The sequence below is a fragment of the Suricata suricatta genome, chromosome 14 (assembly GCF_006229205.1).
Source record: "Suricata suricatta isolate VVHF042 chromosome 14, meerkat_22Aug2017_6uvM2_HiC, whole genome shotgun sequence".
NCBI lineage: Eukaryota > Metazoa > Chordata > Mammalia > Carnivora > Herpestidae > Suricata > Suricata suricatta.
The window spans coordinates 81,274,447-81,300,220 of record NC_043713.1 but is presented as its reverse complement, the minus strand read 5'-3'; the positions used below and the strand labels follow the sequence as shown (position 1 = coordinate 81,300,220).

General features: G+C 44.9%; 1 protein-coding gene and 1 long non-coding RNA gene across 3 annotated transcripts in view; one reads left to right on the top strand and one right to left on the bottom strand.

The window, feature by feature from the left end:
- Positions 1-3,579: 3,579 nt before the first annotated feature.
- LOC115277829 lies at positions 3,580-7,677 on the bottom strand. The gene is made up of 5 exons (XR_003902532.1): positions 7,494-7,677; positions 6,630-6,808; positions 6,126-6,195; positions 3,816-3,956; positions 3,580-3,719 (listed from the first exon to the last, which is right to left on the bottom strand). It is a non-coding gene; the product is annotated as an uncharacterized LOC115277829 (long non-coding RNA).
- CUX2 (cut like homeobox 2) overlaps positions 7,541-25,774 on the top strand; it is a 273,824-nt gene continuing 255,590 nt past the window's right edge. Inside the window, exon 1 of one of the 2 annotated variants that reach the window (XM_029922230.1) lies at positions 7,541-7,698. The gene's annotated coding sequence lies outside the window, so the exon portion shown is untranslated. Of the gene's footprint in view, positions 7,699-8,208; positions 8,240-25,774 lie in introns of those variants that run through there. The other variant, XM_029922231.1, reaches the window with a different exon arrangement.

Genomic DNA, 25,774 nt, shown 5'->3' with positions numbered 1-25,774 from the left:
TGGCTTCCCTGGCAGTGCCGGCTGGGGGACTAAGTAACTGTTCTCAGGGCCACCTCCCCAGGCCTGTAGGGCCAAACAGAGGCCAGCCACAAGGTCTGTGGGCCTTGGGGAACACGACACCTCGGGAGACACCCTAAGGCTCTGATAACCCCCAGAATGAGCCTCCCCACCCTTGCAGCTCAGCTGCATCTCTTTACAGTGGCAGGTTCCGCACTTGCCCTGGGTCTCTACAACAGCCGTTTGAGTACCACACTTCAATGTATTTTGCCATATTTGTGAACCTCCACTATTTTCACTTATTTTATACTTTTCTTCAAATGGACTCACTTTCCTTTTTTTTCTTCACTATTTTTTAAGATTCCTCTTTTTTTTAAGTTTATCTATTTTAAGAGAGAGAGAGAGATCGTGCAAGCAGGGGAGGGGCAGAGAGCAAGGGAGAGAGAGAATCACAAGCAGGCTTTATGCTGTCAGCACAGAGTCTGGTGTGGAGTTTGATCTCACAAACCAGGAAATCATGATCTGAGCCAAAATCAAGTCAGAGGTTTAATCGACTGAGCCACCCAAATGCCCCTTTTTTTCATTTTCAATATGCGTTTTGGAGAAGGAAACCATGCTACTACTGTAAATGAAATAGCAATTTTCCTTTGCCGGAATGGAATGTAACATGAAAATAAATACATAAATATTAAGTTTTAAAATGTTTTAATGTTTAACTTGGCACAGTCTTATCTATAGTTATCTCCCCCACAGATTTCTTGCTAATTACAAAGGGAAAATATTATAGTGGGGAAACCTGGCACACACACCCCCATATCAAGAGGTCAGAGTTTGCAACACCAGTAACCAGACTGCCATTACGTACCTCCTGAAACGATGCACGGAGAAGAACACAGCATCACTTCGATGGGGTTCTTGCCAGAAGTGCATAACTTGAATGTAATCATAAGAAAACATCAGCCAAACCCAAACTGAGGGACAGCTTCCAAAATAGACTCTTCAAATATGTCAAGGTCATGAAAGACAAAGGAAGGCTGAAGCACTGTTTCAGATTAAAGGAGGTTAAAGAAATATGACAAGTAATTTCATTGTGTGATCCTGGATTAGATTTTAGACTAGAAAAAGAAATGCTACAAAATACAGTTCAATTTTAGGACAGTTGGTGTACTTGGAACGTGGAACCTGAAATTCAGATTCTAGAACTACATTCATGTTAAGTTTCTCAAATGTGATAATTGTACAGTAATTACATAAGAGGATGGATGACCTGGTTCTTAGGAGATACGTACCAGACTGTGTGTGTAAAGGATTGTGGTAGTGGCTGCATTAACACACAGATGGTTCAGGGGGGAAAGTGTATACACACACACACACACACACACATATATACTCATACACACACACACACACACACATATATACTCACACACACACACATATACTCATACACACACACACATATATACTCATACACACACACACACATATATACTCATATACACACACACATACACACACACACACATATACTCATACACACACACACACACACACACAGAAATAAAGCAAATGTGGCAAAATGTCAGCATTTGGTGAATCTGGAGAAGTTCAGAGATTTCATTGCACCCTTCTTGCAACTCTTCTGCTACAATTTTTTTTCCAAATAAAAAGTTGTGAAAAATGTCTTCTTGAGAACAAAAGCTGCTCACACATCACAAGGGAGGAGGGGACCTCACACTTGGGAAATACTACTCAGCTGGTGCAATTTCTCCATCTCTAATTCTCTTTTCCCTCTTGTAGTTCTGACCTTGACAGCTCAGCCTTCTCCAAGCTTCCACCTACTTATTCCCCTCTGAGAGGTTCCAGGGCCACATCAGCATAGTAAAGGCTCTGAAGAGTCCAGCCACAAAAATGCATTGAATGTTTTTCATTGAGGTGAGGGTCTACTGTTTGTTGAGCCTTTTCTTTTTTATTTATTTTATATATTTTTAAGTTTACATCCAAGTTAGTGCAATCATGATCTCAGGAGTAGAGTGGGTTTTTTTTGTGCCTTTAACATGTCCTAAGTAGGCTGAGAGCCCTAGGAGATGGATGATGTTCATATTACCCATTTTACAGATCAAAGAACTGAGGCTCAAAGAGGCAAAGTCACTTATTCAAAGGCTCCTAGGAAACTGCAGAGCAGGGATTGGGGTACTTCCCTTAATGGCCATGATATGACTGCTTTGGGAGCAGAGAATGGAGACTCTGGATTCAAATCTCTGTCACTTGCTAGTTCTGTGATCTGGAACAAGTCACTTAACTTGTACCATGGGGGTGTGGTGGTGATTAAATGAATCAATACATGAACAGTACAATGCCTGGGAGAATTGGAGACTCAAAGAAGTTAAGTGACTTGGCCAAGGACACAGAAGAAGTGTTAGGCTCAAAGTTTGAACCCAAGCCTAGTAGACCCCAGAACCCTAGCTATAATCCTGTTCTGTTGACCCTGAACTCTGGGTCCACCTCACCTTCTGTTTCTGGTCTCCATTTGCTCCCAGATCACAGGCTCCTTTCTAGTTCCTCTGGCCCTCGTCAAGACCTACAACCATTTTCCTGGTCTGGGGGGAGCTCCAATCAGTCCTTATGAGGACAGGACATATTACCTCTGGGCCGTTTGCTTGGATCTCCAGCTCATATCCCACACCTGGCCTCAGTGGGGAAGATGAGCGTCCCTTACCTGCCACCAAGGGAGTTCTACATCCATTCACAAACCCATAGGTTACCAGAATGTTCCTCAGGCTCAGCCACCTGCATTCCTTCAAGTGAACTGGGCCACACTAAAGCCAGTGTGGGAGATATTTATTCAGAGAAAAAGAATTAAACAACAACGACAACAACAGGATCAGAATCCATTTCAGCCTAACCGATATTTTACACAATTGGATACGTTTGACTAAACTAATACATATGTATGCCGACTGGTGCATTTCCATTCAAACCAATGTAAATTACCTTTGACCAATATATTTTCCTGGAAATCAATGCATTTTAACACGAGATAATATTTATGAAATTGAATTTTTTATTGAAGCTAATGCAATTCTATTCTATTTTATGCATTTTTATTAAACTAATGCATTTTAAATTAATCCATTGTATATTAAGTACAACAGACATTGGTACTTACAGTAAAATAATATATGCCCACTGAAATCAATACAGTTTCAAAACCTGGTGTTTTCCATTTAACTGAAGGATGTCAAGAATACGCAGCCGTGAGTTCAGGGCATGCGAATGTGAAATTGTGTCTTTTTCTTTCTTTTTTTTCAAAATCATTATCACTTAAAAGATATTGTGCCTAAGGATATGGCCGGAGGCCCAAGGATTTAGAATTAATTCATGATTCTAACAGCCAACTCAATTGAACATCCACTTGACCAACTTTTTGACCAAGTAGACTGGTGATTCTTAATCATGAGGGGTGACACAAGTCACTTGTCACTACTAATAAAATACTGAAGTTTGCAAACAATTTATGGCAAAAAAGCTAATGTTTTGAATTAGTCAGAATGCCTGAAGGAAAAGATGATACACTCAAACTGGTATTTTGAGATGAATTTAATAAAGAGATTATTTATTAAGGTGAGAGCAGGTTTAAGAAAAGCAACGGTGCGGCCCCTGGGACTAGTAACCTTGGGAGCTGTCACCATCTGGGCATTACTGGGACCTGGAGGGAGCAGCTGGCAGAGAGAGAGAGAGAGAGAAGCTGTAGCTTGCAGTAGAGAAGCTCGGCCTCCCTTGGCATCTCACAGAGAGGGAGCTAGAAAAATAAATACCTGACCTTTATCTGCTCCCTCCCCATCTCCTGTTGACACTTTCCATTGGTCAAATCACCCCGAAGCCAGAGGATACGGAGACCATTGCTGCAATCCTGGGGCAGCACAGAATCAGCAGGAGGAAGGTAAAGAAGGATGAATCTGGACAGACAAAGAGAAGATACCCACATACCTGCTGAGTGTTTATTATACACAATGACATGCTTTCTCATTTAATTCTCACAACACTCTATGAGGAAAGCACTACTATAATTCCCATTTCCAGGATGCAGAAATGGAAGCTCAGAGAGATTAAGGGGGAGAGTTAGAGTTTGAACAGAAGTCCACCCAACTTTGTGGATGAAGGGAACAGTTTCTGGGAAAGAAAATAAAATTTAATAAAAGAAGACAAGATTCTCTTTAGCCTCATCATACCCCTTCCCTTCCTGCTTTGGACTGTGACATGAGGACCTGATGTCCCGAGCTATGGCAGCCATCTTGGGACCAGGAAGGGTGATATCACCAACACAAGAGTAGAGCAGGGCAGAAAGATCAAAGGAATCTGGGTTCCTGTTAATACTGCTGAGCCCATTAACCAAGCCCAGAACCTCCTACCTTCAGGTTTCCTGCTAATTAACAGTACACTCTTGTCTTTTAAGCCAAGTTTACTGGGTTTACTGTTACTTGTACAAGTAGCATTCCTAACTGCTACACCATTACTTATATATTTCTTGAATTTTTAATAATGAATGTGTATTATCTTTGTAAAAAACACAAAATCAAATAATAAATGTTTAACCACTCCCCTCATCCAACTGCACCAAACTGGACATGGAATTTGTGTTTTTTCCCTTCAGGACAATACCCAGATGCACATGATTTTTTAAGGCTGAATTCGCAGACCTATTTTATCACATGTTATACAAATTTTTTTTCATTACGCACATTTAGATGGCAGAACATCTTGAGCATATGCATCTCTGTACTCCCTCTTGCTGAGGACCCCATTTGCAGCTCCCACAATGCATGGGTATTGTTGCGTTTCCTGTGAGGTTCCCTTAAAGCCTGCTCTCTTCCATGTCTATCAGCTCTCAGTGCAGGGAAACTTCCAGGATTTCCAGATCCAACCACAGACCATGAGGGTTTAGGGGAGAGCTCGTGGCATTTCCCAAGATCTCTGTTGCCAAGCAGGATCTTCCTTCTATGAGAGGAGAATTTTGTTCCCAATTCCCATCTTGCCCCTTTCTCTTTGAATACAGACCTGCAAGATTCTAGTACCTCAAGGGCTTTGGAAAATTTACTCCTCCCTCAAAGATTTATGGTTGTGAGATACCCTCGTTTCATTCACTCACCCATTGCTTTAGTCCCAGTGAGCCTCAGTTTTCTCATCTGTAAGATGGGGTGATGCTAGACTTAACTCATGGGATTGTGAGGGGAAGAGAGTTAAAACATGTGGAATGACTGGCACAGAGTAAAGCTTCAACAACTGCAGGCTCATATGAATAGCAGAAGTGATATCATTACTATCTCTTTCAGAGGCAATAAAAATTCTTAATGCATCCATTCATGTCACAGCCAGCTTCCTCAGTGACAGCTGTCCTTATCATGGAGAAATCTAGGTCATCCTAATGTCTCAGCTTTGGATGAGTATCTCTTTTGTGAATCCATCTATAGCACTGATTAGCCAAGGAGATTCAATGGGGGTAAGAACGTGGACATGAAAATCAGAGGGGCCTAGGTACAAATCCCATCTCCACTTCCCAGCTCTGTGATCTCGGGCAGGTCACTCCACCACTCTGAGCCTCTCAGCATCCTCATTTGGAAAATGGGGCTAATAATGGCTGCCTCATGAAGTAGCTGGAAGATTAAATGAGGTTATACATGGAAAACTCTGAACACAGGGCACTTAAGAGCATCTGCCATCTCTTTATAGCTGTCATTTTTTTTTCTCTTGGCATGCACGGAAATAAGTATGGAGAGATGGATGCAAAGTTCTGTGGTCTACGTGCTATTCTGTTTCTAGAGACAGATGGAGAGAGGAAGAAAGTGCAGGAGGTTATTGGTTGAGTTGGAAATTCTTTTCTTAAGTAAAAGTGAGCTCAAAGTTTACAGAAATGATGGAAGGGATCCATTATTAATACTTTAACATCGCTTTTAGATTCCAAACTCTCCGTGGTCTACAACCCAGCAAATGAACCTTAGTATCCTGCACAGGACCTGGCACTCAGCAGGTGCCCAATCAATGCTTGTTGCTCTAAATCCATCCCTATATTAGCTTGGGCTGCTGTAATAAAATACCATACATGTAAAACCAGGCATTTATTTTCTTACAGTTCCAGAGGCTGGATGTCTGAGATCAGGGTGCCAGCATGGTCGGGTCTGGTGAAAGCCCTCCTTCTTGCTGTGTGCTCACATGGCAGAGAGGGAAGAGAGAGAGAAAGCAAGCCCTAGTGTCTATTCTTTTGAGGACATTAATCCCATCATGGCTGCCCTACCCTCATGACCTCATTTAAACCTAATTATCTTCCAAAGACACTGTATTAGGAGTTAAGGCTTCAATATTGAATGGGGGGAAGGCACAATTCAGTCTGTAGGAATTCCCTAACATTCTGTAGTTCAGCTGCAAAGTAGACCAAACCCCAAGGTGAGAAAAGTGGGTGAGCCTCATTGGAGAGGGAGGTTGGGGAGTGAAAGAGTTTGTAGTGGGCATTATTAGGGAATCACAGGCCCACCCATCCTCCTGGCACCCACTGGGGGTTGGTGTCATGGCTAGGCAGTTCATTCAGAGGTGGAGTTCCTGAGTTGGAGCCACTGCTGTGACACCTGATGTCTTACCCTTACTGGGTGTAAGTTTCTCTCCCAGTGAAATTAAGACTGTAGGGAACTGTTGCTTTTGCCCCAATACCATTCCCCTTTATTGTGAAAGCAGCCTCCAGGTTTTCCTTTGGCCAGTTTATGCTCTTGGCCTCCACTCTGCCCCAGCTTGGGAATTGGGCAGGCCATCTGGGCAGCACCTAGCAGAGTCAAAGCGATTGGCTCAGGCATAGGCATATGACCTCACCTAGACTAATGAGAATCTTCCCTGGGATTTCTGATGGAACCCTTGGGGAGAGGTTTTCTCTTTCCCGCGGGTACGAGAAGCTGGGGGGAAGATGGAAGCCTGGGCTAATGGCAGCCATCTCTTCCACGGGAGGAAATATGCCTATCTGAGGATGAAGCCAACATAGAAGACATCAGAGCCCGGAGAAGGACAGTGTCTGAAATTCAACCTCCAGGCTATGCCTGGGGCCCATCACACCATTTAAACTTTCCAGTAAACAATGAGATGTGTGTAAGCTAATTTTGGGCCGAGGCCAGTTTCTGTTTCTATCCATTGCCACCAGAAGCATGTGACTAATTCAAATGCATTGGCCAGAACTATTTCAGTATTTCCTACCGGTGCCAATGTCACCTGATCGTCTCAGGCTTGGGAAGATCTGTACCACACTCCCTCGCAATGTCCAAGAGAGCTGTAACAAGCCTAAATCCGCACAGGTACCAGGAGCTGATACCTCCCTTGACCCTCACAACACCCCTGTAGCAGCGGAGAGGCTGTTCTTGTAGGTGAGAGGCCCTGTGAGTGCCCCGCCCCACTCCTCGGCTACTGAGGTGGGAGTGGGCATGTGACCCAATTCTGGCCAATGAGATGTGAGGAGAAACCTGCTGGGCGGGGCTTCTGGGCAAAGCCTCCTGAGCCCTCGAAGAAAACGTCCTGTCAACGCCTCGGCCGCTGCCATCTTGCTTCCCCTGAGGAGGAAACCCCGGGGCACCTCAGAGCGAAGAGGTGGAAAGTGCCAGCATCCGGTGTTGAGCCGCCAAATCAGCCACACGTGATGAGCCCTACCTGAGGATTCCCGTATGTGAGGTAATAATTGTCTCTTCGTTTCAGTCAGTTTTGAGTCAAGATATCTGTTACACCCAAAACCATTGTGAGTAATACACTCCCGTTTTATAGACGAAAGTAGTAATTTTTGAGAAAGGAAGTGGCTTTCTCCCAGTATATTGTTAAGATTATTTTGGTTGCGGGTGACAGAAACCCGACTTCGACGGCTTAAAGAAAAGGAATGGATAGCCTCAGGTTGATTCAGAGTAGAGGAGTAGACAAATGTCCCTCAACTGGTGAAAGGGTAAACTGAGGTAGAGTCGTATAATGTTTTATTATGATAATTGAGCAGTATAAAGGCAGGAATTAACGGATATGCCAATGACGTGGCTGAACTTCAGAGGCCTTACGCTGAGTGCAGGCAGCCAGAGTCACAAGCCGCACGCCGTGCGATTTCATTGATACGCCATTCTGGAAAAGGCAGAACCTCACGCACAGAAAACCGATCGGAAGTTTCCAGGTGGTTGGGGTGCAGGGGGAGCAGGGAGCGGACTAGGCGGAGACCGTGGGCTTTGGGAGCTGGGTGAGGACGGGCCTGCGCCTTGACTGTGGTGCCGGGTAAATGACTCTGTTTGTTAGAACGCCGCGAACCGCAGTAAAAAGAGAATTTTACTGCATGTATATTACACTTCAAAAATATGAAATTGAGAGTCCTGGGGTAGGATGGGGAGTTACTCCTTAATGGGTACAGAGTTTCTGTTTGGGGTGATGACAACTTTTGGAAATAGGTAAGTGATGAGATGGTTGCATAACAATGTCAATGTAATGAATGCCAGGGAGTCTTATGCTTAGAAATGGTTAAAATGGCATTTTACGGTGAATATATTTTACCACAATTTTCTATGCTGTAGAGTGGACCTGATATTATATTAGTTTCAGGTGTGCAGCATAGTGAGTTGACAATTATATGCATTACAAAACCCTCACCACAATAAGCGTAGTTACCATCTCTCACTGCATAAAGTTATTATGATATTATTGACTATATGTTGCCTATGCTGTACTTTCCATCCCATGACTTATTTATTTTATAACTAGAAGCTTGTGTGTTTTAATCCTCTTCACCTTTTCTTTCTATTCCCTCTTCCCTTCCTCTCTGGCAACCACTACACATTTTTTTTTTTAATTGAAAAAAGGGTCGAGGGATAGAGTTCAGGCATGGCTGGCTCCAGGAGTCTCTCCATCTCTCAGGCTCTCTTTTCCACTGCCATGGTTTTATTCCCAGCAGGCTCTCCTCCTGAGAGAGGTGACATTTTTGGTGACCAAGATGGCCTTGGGAAGTTCCAGGTATACCTCCTCTCAGATTAGCAACGCCAGCAGGACAGAAGTGCTTATTTCCCAGTAGTTCCTAAACCTATGGCATGAGTGACTCTGATTGGCTTGCCCTGGGACCCGAGCTTGCCCCTCCACCACTCACTGGGGCCAAGGGGCTAGAGTGATCACTTGGCCAGGCCCTGCCTGTATGTCTACTCCCAGAGCTGGGGTGAGTACTCCCACCAACCCCCTCGGAGGGAGAGTGGGGAGGGATGGATCTCAGAGGCAACCAAGGAGCTTTGCCAGCAGCCCCTGCACCCAAGTTAAATGTTGAATGGCCCAGCCCCAATTCTCAGCCCGACATTTATGCAGCCTGTGCCATTCTGTCCTTACATTCTCTCCAGCAAAGCCCACGTAGGTACAACATACACTCATCATTCCATCCCTGGGTTTGCATAAAAACCCACGTCCACGAAGTAGCAACTGCAATGTTTTTCAATCACACAGCAAAGATATTTAAAAATATCACCCATATGTGTTTTAAATACAGGCAAATAGCTGGCAAGGCAGTCGGCTTCACACCCGCGTGCCATTCTGAGTTATAATCTTCTCGTTTCCAACTCGCAAAATCACACATTGAAGGCCAGACAAGCCCAGAACACTGCTAAGGCTGTGCGTCTACCCAGAATCTTCCCAACCCGCCCAGCCAGCTTTCTTTCCTGGTTGAGGAAATATCTGTGGTCCTGGGAAGGAATTTGGGGGCTCCTAGGCTGGAGCTGAGTCATTTGCCCTCTACTGAAAATATGGAAATGGAACCAAGAAGTTTTTAGTGAAGTTTGAGGAAGTTTTCCACCTCCTTCATGAAACCGTCCTTACCAGTCCAGCCCACACCAACTTTCTCAGTAACCCTCTGCCCGCCCGCCCATCGTGCTATCTATCTGGTATTAAATTCTTGAAAATCTGCCCCTGTTGTATCCAATCTTGTAACTTGAGACCCCCCCCCATATGTTCTCATCTTCCGGATTTATAGTTTCTCTTAATAACCAAAATAATACCCTTCCACTGTTAAGTAAGAGATAATTCCAAGTCTAACTGGCTAAAATTATAATGAGCTTTCTTTATCTTATACAAAAAGTCCAGAGGTAGGTGAGTCCAAGTGTGGTGTGATTAGTGGCTACATGACATCAACTCTCTACCCTGCCATCCTCTGTGTGGTCTTTAACCTCAGCCTACATCCCCTCACGATCTCAATATGGCTGCCCCTGCACCAGGCATCACATCTAGGCACAGAAATGTCCACAGAAACCTTTCTTATAAGCACTTCAGTAGATCTCCTCTCACATCTCATGGGCTAGAACTTAGTCACATGTCCACTCTGAGGCCAGACACCTATAAGGGCAAAGGGAGGCGCAGCACTAGCAAGAGAAGGAGGAGGAAGAAAAGGAGAAGGAAGGGAGGGGGTTGGATCCTAGGGGAGGAGAAATCAAAGAAATCTTGGGGAGCTGTGTAGTCTCTTTATAATCTCTCCTGAGACTGGTGCGCGTTTTGTTGGTTGCCTCTCTCCTCTTTCTAAATGTTCCCTCCTAGCCCCTGATCCTTTTGCCACCTCACTGCCTGGGCTTGACTAAGGCGCCTTAAGCTTCACTAGTCTTGTCTGTGCCCTGTCCAGTTCATAGGAGGCTGGTCCAGGCTCATAGTCTGTTATGTGCAATCCTTAATCCCCAAAACTCTGGAATATGAAAGTTTTTATTTTCAAGTTTGTGCAAACATTTGACCGCAAAATCTGCTCAGGACTAGTGCAATGTGTAGACTTAAAAAAAAAAAAAACCACTCCTTAATGTGAATAGTCATACATTTTGCTGCAGAAATATTAATGTGCTGGGCCACATGATGCTGCCTAGACCCTGAATATAAAATACAGTATATGGTATTCTGAGAATCTGAAGGATTCTGAATTCCAGAATACATCTGGTCCCAAGGGGTTTGGATGAAGTATATTATAAGGTTTGATGATGAGTATCATCATTCCCATTTTACAGATGAGGAAGTGAGACTCAGGTATGTTCAGTATCTTGCCTAAGTTTACATAATGAGTGTGGCCTGGATTTACACTTGGGACATCAGTGTCTAAGCCAAGGTCATCACCCAGAACAATTCTTTAATCCTTCGCATCCACATGCACAATTTTGGCTGTATCTATGTACCATATATTACTATTTACTTAATATTTATCTCTAACTTAGCGTACTTTTTACATCATTAAATGTCTTTGTAAAAGGAAACTTCCTATCACCATTCTAAATGGAAATTTGTCATCTCTTGCCATAAATAGAAAATGGCTACATATAAATAAATACATTTAGAGTAATGAATTTACTCAGCCAGAGGAGCTCAGCCTAAGAGCTGCTGTCTATTTAAAAGGGAGATTTTTGGGGGCGCCTGGGTGGCTTAAGTTGGTTAAGCCTCTGACTCTTGATTTTGGCTGAGGTCATGATCCCGTGGTTTGTGGGTTTGACAGACCACTTGGGATTCTCTCTCTCCCTTTCTGCCCCTCCCCAGCTCATGCATGTGCGCTTTCTCTCTCTCTCTCTCAAAATAAATAAATAAACCTTAAAAATTTGTTTTAAAAAATAAAAGCAAAAGGGAGATTTTTTGCTGGAGACAGAAGTGTGATAGATATACCAGCACCTCACTGAGTCTTGGCCTTTAGAGTGACACTTGAGAGATAGCCATCTTCCTCCCCATGGGATTCGAAGTTATAGAATGTTCTGTGAATGCCCTAGAAATATCTGGAAGGTCATAGACTACACTTTGGAACGTACAGAGCTGTGTATACTTGGGCCCAGCTCACAACCACCCCGTGGTGTCCATGCGTGTGCCACCCACCTGCTGCCCTTGCATCCAGGGCAAGGCCCTTGCCCTTGCTGCCCTTGGCTGATCAGCCCCTTCCTTTCGCCTCTGGCCATGACCCTGTGAGGCTGTGGATCCAGAGCTATGAGAGGCCGTGGTGTTAGGCTCACAGACAGAGTAAAAAGAGCAGATTCAAGCTGACACCCAGACAAAATCAGATGGGAGGCAGCTTAGCTGAAAAAGCCTTGACACAGTGATGACATGTGCCAATCCACAAGCGGAGCCGACCTGGGGGTGCTGCAGAGAACTTACACGGCACGTGGGTGGCGGTCAGCTTGCCGCGTCAGCTCGGCTACATGAGAGTGCCTGAATGTCGGCACGCTAACCTGGGTGTCGTGTTGCCATTGCAGTTTGTGATCGGTTGGCTCTAAGATTATTCTATATCATCTGGGAGGGTCAGATTCAGTCAGCTGAAAGGCCCAAAGAGCATGGCTGAGACTCACCTGAAGGAAAGAAAATTCCTCCTGTGGACAGTCACTTCCCCCTAGACTTCCAGTCTGTTCTTCCTGACGAAATCCCAAGGATTTCAGACTTGGCTCCTCAGCCCCCCAATTGCTCTATAAGCCAGTTCCTTGCAGTGATTCTCTCACTATGTATGTCTCCTACTGCTTCAGTCTCTGGAGAGCCCTGACTGAGAACAGTAGCAAAGGAGCATTTGTGTGAAAGGGTTTGCATGTTTATACCATTTTAAAAAGTAAATGTAGCTGTTTTATGTTTCTTTCATTTTTTGCTACACTAGAAAGAGTTTAATACCTTCCTGCCATCAAGGAAAAACAAGTAATTTTTGGTGAGTTGACCATCCAAATCTATTATGGAAGAAGAGGGAAGGGAAGATTGTACAAGATATCAAAGGCCTTAGTCTAGAACATGATGTGAGCAGGGACTGCATCTCTTTTAGTCCAGATACTACCATTTGCATGTGTGTTGACTACAAAAATGAGCACTCAGTACAATAGCTTCTTTCTTGCCCTCCTCGACACTCTTATTTTCAGGGGGCCCCAAGGCACCTTGCTTTAGGAAAACTGACATTTGGGGGGCGCCTGGGTGGCTCAGTAGGTTAAGCGCCGGCTTCAGCTTGGGTCATGATCTCACGGTTCGTGGGTTCAGGCCCTGCGTTGGGCTCTGTGCTGACAGCTAGCTCAGGGCCTGGAGCCTGCTTCGGATTCTGTGTCTCCCTCTGTCTCTTAACCCTCCCCTGCTCACACTGTCCCTCAAAAATAAGTAAAAAACATAAAAAAAGAAAAGAAAACGGACATTTGGAAATTGGAACTTCCCCAAATAATCAGTCATCTTCAACAATTACTGGGTAACTCGCGGTGCACCAGGTATGTCTGCTATAGGACTTTACAGCCAGCCTCCCAGTAACCCTGAAAGGAAACCAAGGTTCAGAAAAATGAAAGGTTCCCAGAGCCACATGCTAAGTGGCACACAGCACTTTTAGCACTGGCTTTTGTCAAAAGACCAAACAATGAATCCTTAAACAATATACGGTATAGTGTTGCCCACTTTTAAATTTTACATAAATAGTATTGTACTGTTTGTCCTCTGCAACTTGTTGTCTTTAAGAAGTGTTACAATGAAAATCGCCCATGTTGAATAGTGTGGTTCTGAATCATTATTTCCCCCATTTATAGATTTCCATTGTGTGAACACAGTACAATTTATTTTATCCAGTCTACTATTGATGGGCATTTGGGTTGTTACCTTTTTCCTTTGTTTTTGTTTGTTTTGTTCTTTTACTGTTATGAACAATCTTCTGTAAACAATCTTATAGAAAGATACACATCATTTATATCCTGCTGGATGCAAGAGTTCCTGGGGAACACGTCCCCTAGGAACAGATCGCTGGGGCACGAGGCATGTGGCATGAGAGTCTCCCACTTCGTCAGATTATGCCCGCTTGTTTTCTAAGCTAGTTGTACCAGTTACACCCCCACCAGCGGTGCAGGAGGATTCCAGTTGCTCTACTGTTACTATTATCTGGCTTCAAAATTTTGGCCAATCTGAGTGCACAATGGTATCACAGTGTGGTATTAATTTGAATTTTCCCCAACCACTAGTGAGACTGAGCTTTTCAGGTATTTATTGGTCATTTGACTACCCTCCTCTGTGACATGCCTGCCCAGGGCTGTCACGTGGAACTCTAGAAAGGAATCTTTTCAGGCAGGGCTGTCTCAGGATATTTAAATCTTTGTGTTTTTTTTGAAACAGCAACTTGCTAAATAAGTTGACATTCGAAGCCTTAACAAGGAAGAGAAACAGGGTGAAGGTTAAAGGGAGGCTGAAGCAAAGGAAATGGGATTCTTCTCCGTTTCTCTCAGTGATGCCTCCTAAGAGTCAGCACTGAATGACGAGTCACATGACAGCCCCTATTTCAGCAGGGCTCCTACTTTTCACAGTTCGGATCTTCATGCCACCACTCTTGAGTCAATAAGGGAGCAGCACTCCCCTTTCACAGATGTGAAAAACGAGGTTTTAGAGGTTCTAGGTGGCATGACAAGGCCACATGGCATCCCGACTGGCTGGCTGGAGTGCAAAACCTGCTGGGATCCCAGCCCAGAACCACTGGTGAGACCATCAAGAACACTTAGGGGGACAGCAGGGGACCTCACTTGGGGGGTCAAAGTGGGTCCTTTCAGGGCAGTTGGATGACCTAATAGGGGAACTCATCAGATTTCTGGGACCTCGCACATGGCATGAGAGCAAAAGCCACATGGCATCCAGGTTGGGTGATTTTGAGGAGAAGCTGAGGTTGGTGAAAGCACAGAACTAGCTCAGGAAGGGGTGCAGGGTGTGGCCTGTCAGTGGGACAGCCCTAGGTCCGCTGGCTGCAGTGATGCTTAGGCCCCAGTGGCTCACCATGAGACAAGTGTTTTGTAGCCTGGGGATGATCCTGTCAAGTGTTCCTGGGAGGGGGCTGCTCTCCTCCCCGTGTCATCAGGAAGTCAGCCTCCTCCCTACCCTTGAGTCTTGCGTTCTCCTGGGACCAGTGGCTGGCCCAGGCATGTTCTTTACACAGAAAAAGGCAACAGTGCAAAAGGGCAAGTGGGAACACAATGTATCCTGAGATGTAGGCTCAGAACTGGCACACCAACAACTCCACTTCATTCTGTGAGCCAGAGCAGATCATGTGGCGAAACTCAAGCCCCAGAGAGGTTAAGCGCCTGGATCTAAGCCACACAGCCAGGCAGCCACTGATTCAGGGCTCAGCCACAAACCCTGCTGTATCAAAAAGTGACTCCTTTGTCACCAGCATCATCAGGCAGCCATTTCCCAGTGACTGACTTTTAAATAAAATGTGGAGCACACAATTTCCTTTACCTAATCTCTCTTTTACATTCATCTCTTATCTGAGCCACCATCTGTCCCTCCACTCTGTGGTGATGCTTCAGCAGTGGGGTGAGGCCTCACCAGCCAGGTTCCCTCCACCTTCATGCCACTTAGCAACCTCCAACAGATGCAAGTTTTCTGACATGGGCTCCCATGATTAGCAGATGCTTTTTAATTAGCTTTATTTCCATTGCATTTGTTGCCTCCCTGAGATTACCTTAATTCCGTAGTCCTCCAGGACACACATTGGGTTTGTGGCCATTTGCCTCTCTGGGGGTTGGGAGGAAGAGTGGGACCGTGAGCGACTCCTGGGAAGGACTTGCCCTGTAATACCAGACTTCAGCCCCTGGGAAAGGTTCCAGACTTACGAGAGACAGGGGGTCAGAGGTGATGGGACAGCTCTGTAGGCTTAGGGAATGGGAGCTATCCAGAGGACTCTGCCTGGATTTAATCTACTTTTTGGCTCTGTGACCCTGGGCAAGTTACATGGTTTCCATGCCTCAGGGTCCTTCTTCGTAAGATGGGAATAATAATAATGCCTACTTCATGGTGTTGTTGTGACCTTAAATGAGTTAATTCCTAGAGCACATGATTAAATTGTAGTTAGTTGTAATTTATATACCTATTATATGGATCTCTAGACGGTCATCTGTTACCCTCCCCTCCAGCCATCACTTGTTTCCCCCAAACCTCCCTGCTGACAGGGGAAGTCGGCATTTGTGGAGCACTTACTGAGGCTGGGCTCCTTACATGCATTCTCATTAATTCTCACCCCTAACACTAAGAGGTCCCCACTGGATAGACAGGGAAATAGGTTGGACAAGGAAGTGACTTGCTCAAGGTCACATCTCTCAAGTGCCAGAACCATGATTGGAAGCAGAATTTAAACTGGGGTCCCAGGGCGCCTGGGTGGCTCAGTCGGTTGAGTGTCCAGCTTTGGCTCAGGTCATGATCTCACGGTTCGTGGGTTTGAGCCCCGCGTCGGGCTCTGTGCTGACGGCTAGCTCAGAGCCTGGAGGCTGCTTTGGATTCTGTGTCTCCCTCTCTCTCTGACTCTCCCCTATTCCCACTGTCTCTCTCTGTCTCTCAAAAATAAATAAAGAACATAAAAAAAACCCTTTAAACTGGGGTCCCTCGGATTCCAGCCCTGCTTCTATCACCCCTGAACTATTCCTGTCCTTGGTCTGCAAGAAATAGAGACAGTAATGGACTTCACTTCTGTGATGTGGTTTGCTTCTTCCAACCACCTTGTTGGGGGGTTTCCCCCACTTTACAGTTAAGGGAAGCGGTTTGGAGGAGAGTGACATGCCAAGGGCACTCACCTAGGAACAGAAGAGCCATGAGTTGCATCTCCATTTATTTACTTATTTATTTATTTCAACGTTTATTCATTTTTGAGAGAGAGAGCATGAGTGGAAGAGGGACAGAGAGAGAGGGAGACAGAATCCGCAGCAGGCCCTGAGCTGCCAGAGATCAAACCCACCAACTGTGAGATCATGACCTGAGTTGAAGTCGGATGCTTAATCAAGTGAGCCACCCAGGAGACCCAATTGTACCTCCATTTACACCCAGGTCTGACTTCAGACTCATTCTACGCTGTCCGACCCTGAGATGTATAGCAGTTGATTTTGTGTCCATGATGTCAATTGCTTCTTCCAAGTACCTGTTTGAGGATTTTACCCTCATTTTATAGCTGAGCATACTGAGGCTTGGGAGAGAAGCCAGTAAGCGGCAGAGAAGTAATTGAAGCTCCTTTCCGCAGACCCAATGCTCTTCTTCCTACCTTTGGCAAGGGAAGGGAATAGGAGGAGAGAAGGCAACTCTAAAGGGGTAGGGGATTCCTCAGAGTCTAGCTTTGGGCTCACTCACTTATTTCCAGCCAGCCTGGGTGCTAACCAGAGCCTCATTGGTCCCTTGGGCACTCAGTGTATACACCAAGTGTCCACCAGGTGGGGCTTTTGCCAAAGGCCGGGCTCCAGGAGGCCCCAGCAGAGGCCTTTCTGCCCCGCCCTGGAAGGTACCAGCAGGCACACACAACCCCACAGATCTGCACAGTGTGCTCACCCGTGCGCACACGTGGGCTGTGTAAACCTGTATGTGAGCACACAGGTGTGTTCCAGAGAATCTGTTTCTGGCTTGTGCTTAAATGTGCACGGAAGGATGTGTGCACTAGCACACAGGTGTGTGTGCATGTGTGTGTGCACATGAGTGTGCCGAGAAGTGTATGCAAACAATGTTTGTGAGAGCAAGTGTGAATATATGTGTGCACAGATATGTGTGTGTGCACAAAGGGGATGGAGTACATGGCTGGCAGGGTAGGCCCTGGCCTGAGGTGCTGAGGGATCCACAGAGATTTCTGGGGTTGAAGGAATGGGGACCCAGCCTTCAAAGAAGAGCTTCTGGAGACTTTTCCCTGAGCCCCCTGAAGTCTAGAGAGTACGGCTAGAGACTGTGGGTACAAGGGAGAGAGGGCTTTGGATTTCAACCCTGACTGATCCTCTCACCAGCTGGGAAGTGAATTCAAAAATTCAAAGTGAGGGTGCCTGTGTGGCTCAGTGGGTTGAGCATCTGGCTCTTGATTTCACCTTGGGTCAAGATCCAGGGTCATGGGATCAAGTCCCATGTTGGGCTCTGTGTTGAGTGTAGGGCATGCGTGGAATTTCTCTCTCTTTCTCTCCTTCTTCCACTCTCCTGCATTTGCACACTTTCTCTCTCTCTCTCTTAAATAAATAAATAAACAAAAATTCAAAGTGAATGCAAAGCTTCACAGAAATTTAGAGGCAGCTAAGAAACGGAAGGGTGTGGTGTTCAGGGTTAAGAACTTCAACCTTGACATCAAACAGAACAGGATTTGACCCCCAGCTCAGCTGCCTGTAGGCTGGATGACCTTGGGCAAGTCACTTACCATCTCTGAGCCCCTATTTCCTCAGCTATTAAGGGGAGGAAATGGCAATTCTTACCTCCAAGTGCTGTTGCAAGGAGGAAATTAGATAATGGGCAGAAGGAGCCCAGCTTGTGGAAAGCAGACAATAAATGGCAGCATTACCATTATTTTCCTGTCCTGTGGGACAAGTGGATCATCCTTTGTTTTGTGGGACCCAAGAGCGGAGAAATCGGAAGCTCCAGGGAGGCTGAGAGAATGGTAACTTAGGGACTACTCCTGGGGTGACGCAGCCCCTGTTGACTATGATTTGTCTGAATGGCATCTTCTAGAAGTACCTACATTTCCTTCCCTCCAGCGCTGAAGTGGGGCAGCAGGAAAACGTAAAGCTAGGGTCATCAGTAGCAAGGCTACAAAGGGTGCGTTCTCCCACTCTGCTTCCAAACCATCCATGCCCAGCCATTGTCCTGTTGCGTGAACTAGGGCAAGCTAAGCAGTCCTTCTGACCTCAGCTTCCTCATTGGCAGAATGGGCACAGCGATTATAGCTGTGAGATTTAGGGAGAATGTTAGAGAGGTCCTTGGCGCATAATAGGCACCACTATGACAGTGATGATGAGAGTGCAGCAATAGGACAGGGACAAAATGAAAATTGTAAGCATTCACATCTCCCTATCTCTCCAAAGGAGCAAAATAATTCTTTTTCTTTCTTTCTTTCTTTTTTTTTTTTGGTTTGGCTTCCGATTTTGCCGACTAGGTGAAATGTGAGAACTTCAGATTTGAAGAAGAAGCAATGAGAGAGGGAGTGGGGTGGAAATGGAGGAAGAGGGAGAAGGCACCAGGGAAGACAGAGAGCAAGTAAGAGTGAGCGATGAGTGAGAGAAGATGGACGAGCAGTTTGAGGGGAGAGAAATTGAAAATAGAGACTGGAGTGGCTGCTTTAATGAGGGGAACTTCAGGGAAAGAAAGAAGCAAAAAGGATTGCTAAGATGTTAAGTGCTTTGTGCCCTGTCCCTAAAGAAAATCTGCAGTAACAACCTATACTCTTCATCAGGTTTTAGGGATACAGCTTGTGGAATTTCATCTGGGTGGGTGGAGTGCTGGTGGTGGTGCTGGGTTCTTCTTAGGGCACAGGAAAGACCTATGGTGATCCTTGGGAGCTGACAGACTAATCAGTGCTCTAGTGGGCATGGAGCCAAATGGGGACACTCAGGCCAGATATGTGGGATCTGGGAGAGACGGAGAGCCAAATGTGTTCCCTTAACTTCATGGTGGTTGTCTTGGAGGTCTTAGGTCACTGTCTGGTTTGCACACTCCACTGCTAAAATAGGATGCAGAATTGGAAGGTGGGTTCCCACCCAAGGGCCAGTTTCTCAGGGCCTCAGCAAAGCCGTGTGCCTGAAGAGGAGCCTGCTCCGGTGCAGAGCAGAGCTCTGGAAACTCCCAATTAGCTGGTGTTTCTAAGTCTCCTGGAAGCTGCCAAGTGGTGTTTCATTCTGGGGATGCTCAAAGATACTCAGTCCTGGTTCTGGCTATAGGTACAGCTCTGAAAGGGACCCTGGGCTATTACATGAGCAGAGATATTAGGATGCTTAAAAAAACAAATAAGCAAACAAACAAACACCCCAGACATTGCATAGTAAAGTGAGCTTAATAAGGATATAATTTTCAGTTTTTTCAGTTAAACTGTTTTCTGTTCTTGTTAAAAAAAAAAAAAAAAAAAAGAATATGTTGTTTTTTTCTTTAAATCCATAGTGTGGGGTTGATTTTTGTGGATGGTGTGAGGTAGGGATCTAATTTGATTTTTTCCCCCCATATAGGTAGGTAGTTGGCCCAGCACCATAGTGAAAATGAAGTCTGTCTTTTTCCCCATTAGTTTATAATGCCAGCAACAAATGCCATGTATTTGTGTAAATCCATTCTATGTTTGTGTAAATCTATTCCTAAGCTTTTAATTTGCCCCCCTGAGTTTATTTGGCCTTCTGCCTCACTTCTTTATTATTATAGCTTTATAATTAGTCTTAATATCTGATAGGAAAAATTCCCATACCATATTATGCTTCAAATGCCCAGGCTATTCTTGGCCCTTGCATCTCTATAAAAATTTTAAGATGGGCTTGTCCTATTCTGTAAAAAACCTTATTGGGATTTTGATTGGAATGGTCTTAAATTTATTGATTGATTTAGACAGAAATGATATCTTCACCATATTAAATCTTCTAGCTCACGAACATGGAATAGCTCTCTATTTAGTCAGATCTTCTTTCATGGACATCTCAGATGGATGTGGTATTCTGTGGTGTCAGTCAGGGTCCCAGGAGAAAATAGATTCCCTCCCACCCCAACCAAATGAAGATTCCTCATGATACAGTAATTGGTGATCATAAAAGAAATTAAGATAATGATGTGGAATTATAAGTGGCTTCTAAACCACCATTTTCCAGAACTAATGTCTGTTAACTATGATATTGTGTTTTCTTTAACTTATTCCTAAGTATCACACTTTAAGCAGAGATAGGACTATTTCATAATATTCTATAACCTGCTTCTGTTCACTTTAGCTTATATCCTAGACATCACTTCACTTCAACACATAAATAGCATTTACATTTCTTAATAACTGAATAGTGTTCCATGGCAGGTCAGGGTCCCATAAGGTACACTCAGCTGGGATTTTAAAATGAGACTATTTACAGAGCTGTGGGCAGGAGAATGTTGAGGCACCCAGATACTAAGAGGTAAGGAAGCCATTTCCACCCCTGAGCTGAAGAGGGATGGGGAGGGAGAGAGCCCGGTGAGAGCAGGACAACTTGACCAGGACTATGGCTGCAAAAGGACCTAACCACGGTCACAACTGCAGTGAAGCTGGGAGAACTGGGAAATAAATCCCCCAACCTTTCTCTCCTGTCTTCTTATTACCAGGCCGGGCCTTCCATTGGCCAAATCCAACTGGAAGCCAGAGAGCAACGGAGCCTGGGAGATGTAGTCCACGGAGGTCAGCTTCCTGGGGCATTGAGGGAGGGGAGTAAATGGGGAAGAGGGGCAAAAATGAGAATAATCAGCACATAATTACTACACTATTGTGTAACTTGGACAGAAGTCAGGCAAAGGGTGCCTGTCCTCGTACTGTCCCTCTCCAGTCTGATTGATCAATCAGAGTTGGCGCACGGTTAAGGCTGCAGCTCTTGCTTTCTGGACATCTGCTTTTCCACCCATTTCCCCCCATAACAGACAGGGCAAGTTCAAGAGCCTCAGAACTGATGTGAGTGAACCTAGGTATCTGTCCTGGTTCTGCCCCTTCACAACCATTTGACCATTTATCTCTCAGGGCCTTAGTTTTTCCACCTGCAATTTGGGAATGCAGATCCCTGCCCCATTGTGAGGCCAGTAACAATGGCAGCTGCTTGATAATAGCACATTTACATAGTGCTTCACATAGATTAAACTCATTTAATCCTCATCATTTTGTACAATTGTTAGCACCATTGTCCACCTGAGCAAAATGAGGCACAAAAAGGTAAAATAACTTGCTCAAGGCCACAGAGCTTATAAGTGGCAGAGCTGGAATTCATATCCAGACAGTATGGCTCCAGAGTCTTGCTCCTAACAATATATTATGCTAATGATTTATTTATAAAACATCCAACAACCAGTAGGTGCTGATGATAGTGGTTGGACAGCATTGTGTCAGGAGTGTTGCACACAAGGAATTGGTAGTTTGGTCCTGATAGTCACTCCAGCGTCTGGAGTGGGACCTAACCATGAGCCTGCCTCCAGGAGTACACCTAGTGTCAGCCAGACACTCTGATGTCCCTTACTCCTCTCCAAGGGCTGTCTAACGCTTCCAGAGGAATTTGGAGTCTCTAGTTGTCTTTCTCCCTGCCTGGCAGCTGCGGTGGGCAGTGCAGAGCTACCGAAGGACATTTTCTTTTGTTTCAGCTTTGATGCTGGGGATTTCGCATATCATTATGTTCATGGCTGAGGACCTGCCATTATCTTCCCTGGGATTCTTACACAGTTTATGAATTTCCTAAAGAATCTGGCTCTCTCTGCTTCTGCTTTCAAAGATAGTCTATCCCAAGCCACACTTTGCTTCCTCTGGGGTGGAGAGAGGGTGTCTTCTTTAACATTGTAATTTTTTATATGTTCATCTTGATGTGTGAATCTTTGAGAAAAAGGAATCAACTAGGGAGCTATTTAAGTTTTTTTTATATCTCTGTGTGTGTGTGTTTGGGGCAGGGAGAGTGTGCTAAGAGTATGAAAAACAGCTTTTCACAAAAATATTTAATATTTTAGTACTTCAGTTCTCAAATCCAAGGCTGATTGCTGAAAGAGTGTTTCCTGGTTTACCATCTTTCATTAAGGACCACCTATAATAATATCATTTCCCCAGCTAACTCTGTTTAGGGGGTAAACACTTAACTGCTTAATTCATTATTGCTGAGCTTGAGACAGTAACAGATGCCTTTGGAATATAAGCCCTCACATCTAATAAGGCACGGGCTCACGATGCTCTTGGAATATGGTGGGGAGAGACGGCTGAAATTTATTTTGTGAATAAAGCAATAAGCCACTAGGCAAAGCTAATATGTTTCGGCCGAGGCAGAAAGACACAATCATTCAGTATTTATGTAGCAACCCATTCCTCAGTGGGACTGCAAGTTTCTACCATTAAAATTGTCGGAATTCTTCAGAGACCCACTGCATTAAGTCATTTAAAAATATCACAGACTTAAAACAATCTGAATTATTGGATTTTCTTGCTGCTCTTCGGTAAGCATGTTTGCTGTGGCAATTTCCTGCTCGGTCAAAGGTGCAGCCTGTGTCAGTCAGGAAAGTAGAAAAGTTCCATGCGGAATTTTTATTCTGAAGCCCAGTAGTGTGTAACAGTTGAAACAAAGTCAGACATAATTTTTTAACTTTTTCTTTTGACGTAATTTCAAATTCCTAGAAATGTTGCAAGGAAATTAGGAAGAATTTCTGTGTATACTTCATCTGGAATCCTCAAATGTTACATTTTGTAACATTTGCTATATCATTCTCTCTAGATTAGATATAAACAAATATATGCATATTATTTCTGCCTGAACCATTTGAGAATTAGTTGCAGACATGACGTCTGTTCCTTTACCCCTAAATACTTCACTATGTTCTCTAAAAACAAGGCTATTTTGTTATATAGCTGCATACCAGGAAATTAACATTGCTCCAATGCCATTATCTAATCTATTGACTTAATTCTAAATTTGCCATGGGCTCTAATTAATGCACTATATAGTAAAAGAAAATCCCCGATCATACGTTTTAATCACTTGTCAAGCCTCTTTTCCTTCTTTAATCTGGAATAGTTTCTTAGTCTTTCTGTGTGTTTCATGTGACATTGACATTTTTAAAGAGAATAGTCTTTTTTTTAGAGTTCTCCCTCCATTTGGGTTTGTCTAATATTTCTTCACAATTAGATTCAGATTATACACTTTTGGCAGGAATGTCACAGAAGCGATGTCATGTCCTTCTCAGTACATCATATCAGGAGGTACACAACGTCAGTTTATTCCATGACTGCACTTGATCTTAGCCAAAAGGCCGAGAAGCGATTCCATGACTGCAAAGTCAGACATAAATTTACAATAATCTTTCGTCAAAACCTTGGTTTGTTAAAAATTGCTTTGAAAGGTTTCACACTCACTCCAGATTTTCTATTACAGGTCTTTAAAAACCAGACTCAAAGATAAGGAAGCTGCAAGTTTTACAGATGCTCAGGAGAAAATGTAGCCATTTAAAAAAATTGCAATGTGATAGTTATGAAATTTCCCTAAATTCATTTTGCAGAATGAGAGCTGTAATTTAAATGTGAAGTTATCGAGAGCCGAGAGAAACCCCATATCACGTGCAATTTAATCTGGCAAGGAAACAGGCCACTCGGAATTGCTAACTAGGCCTAATGCATTACATCTTGGTGAATGCTGTACTTTTGGTCTTACGAGTCTCTCAAATTGTGCATTAATATATTTACCCAGGCCTCATGGAAAATGTACGGGGATGGTAACAGAAATACTGTATCCTTGTTTAAATCACATTACATTTTTCTAAACAGCTCAAGTGATTGCTCAGAAAGATCACACCTTCTTCTGAAGCATTTATGAAACAATTATTTACATTACATTAAAAACTTTAATTGACTTTGAAGCACGTGCTCCAAGACACAAATATTGGAAAATCATCAAAAATATCCATCACAATTCTCTCTCCTTTACAACTCTTCTAAACTTTATCTTTTTTACAACCTTCTGTATTGATCTATTGTCCCAGACCAAGAGTGATGTCAGAAGTCCAAGCTGGGTCATAAAAAGAGAATGTAATTTCCATTTGCTGTCTATAAAAGCAAATCTTTTGATCAGAGAAAAAGGGAGGAAATGCCCTTTTGGGGGGAGAGGGGGAGGGTGGGGTGGGATTTGGCAGGGGGTATGCCAGAGGGGGAGAGTGACCCCAGGGTCAGTAGCAGGGGTGGGGTAAGAGGGTTGGTGATAGAGGAGTTTTGGGGGTCTGAGATCCTCCTGGGGGTGGGATGTTGGGAGGGAACTGCACAGAGGCAAAAAGAAGGAAAAATGTAAAGGAAGAAACTTAGTCACCCCTCTTGTCCAGAGTCAGAAATTGCAAAATACAGGAACTTCCCTCTAGCTGAGCTAAAGACCATCTCCCAAAAGACAATCATAATAAAGGAGCCTCATACTCCAAAGGACCTTGGGTCCCCAGCTAGTTGCTGAGAATCCAAAGCCCCTACAGTCACCAGATCATAACAACAATCGCTAACCCATTCAATACAAATAATAAAAGCCAACCCATTGCGGGAGGGTAAAGCGCTCCAGAGATTTGGCTAAGAATCTCCTCCAATAATCATCCTAACAGTAAACGGGCCTCCCATTCTAAAGTTGTGAGGAGCCCTTATAATTAGACCCCCAAATAATAAGTTGTAAGAATTCCTGAAGCCTGCCCCCACCCCCTCGCCTGAGCTCTGACTAAGGCGCCGTCCCCCAATAATAATCATAACAATATATAATGGCTTGGAAACTGCGCGCGGCAGTGGTGATGTTTCCCACGACTCAGTGGCGCCCCCGGGCGGCTCCCACCCGCCGGCTGGCAGGCTCCCACAAGCCCGCCGCCAGCGAGTCTTCTCGGCCCTACCTGCGGGCTGCTACCCTCCGATCCGAAGCTTAGCAGGCGGAGGAGCGGTGGCAGCCCGTGGCACGTGTGTGTCCTCTGATTGCAAAAGAAAAAAAATGCATCGCAAACTATTAACTTTTTTTTAAGTATGCAATGTAGGAAGTGGGGGGTAGACAGGTGCGAAGCAGGGGGGTGTAGGCGTTCCTCTCGTCGGCCTCCCGCAGCACCCCCCTCCCAAACTTCCCTCTGCATTGATCAGCACGTTACGTCAGTATTGATAAGTTTGCAAAAAGCCAAAGTCAAGTGCAATCGCGCGGCACACCGACCCCGGACTTGGGGGGGAGATGCAGCGAGCGCTCCGCGGGCCCGGGAGCCGGCTGCAGGCAGGGCAGTGGCGGCGCCGACGCCTCTCGAAGAGGCTGCCTCCCCCCCACCCTCCCCTCCCGCCCCATCACCGGCCGCCTCCCCCGGGCGGGCGCCGAGCTCCCCGCCCGGCGCGCTCCGCCCGCGCCCTCCGGGGGTC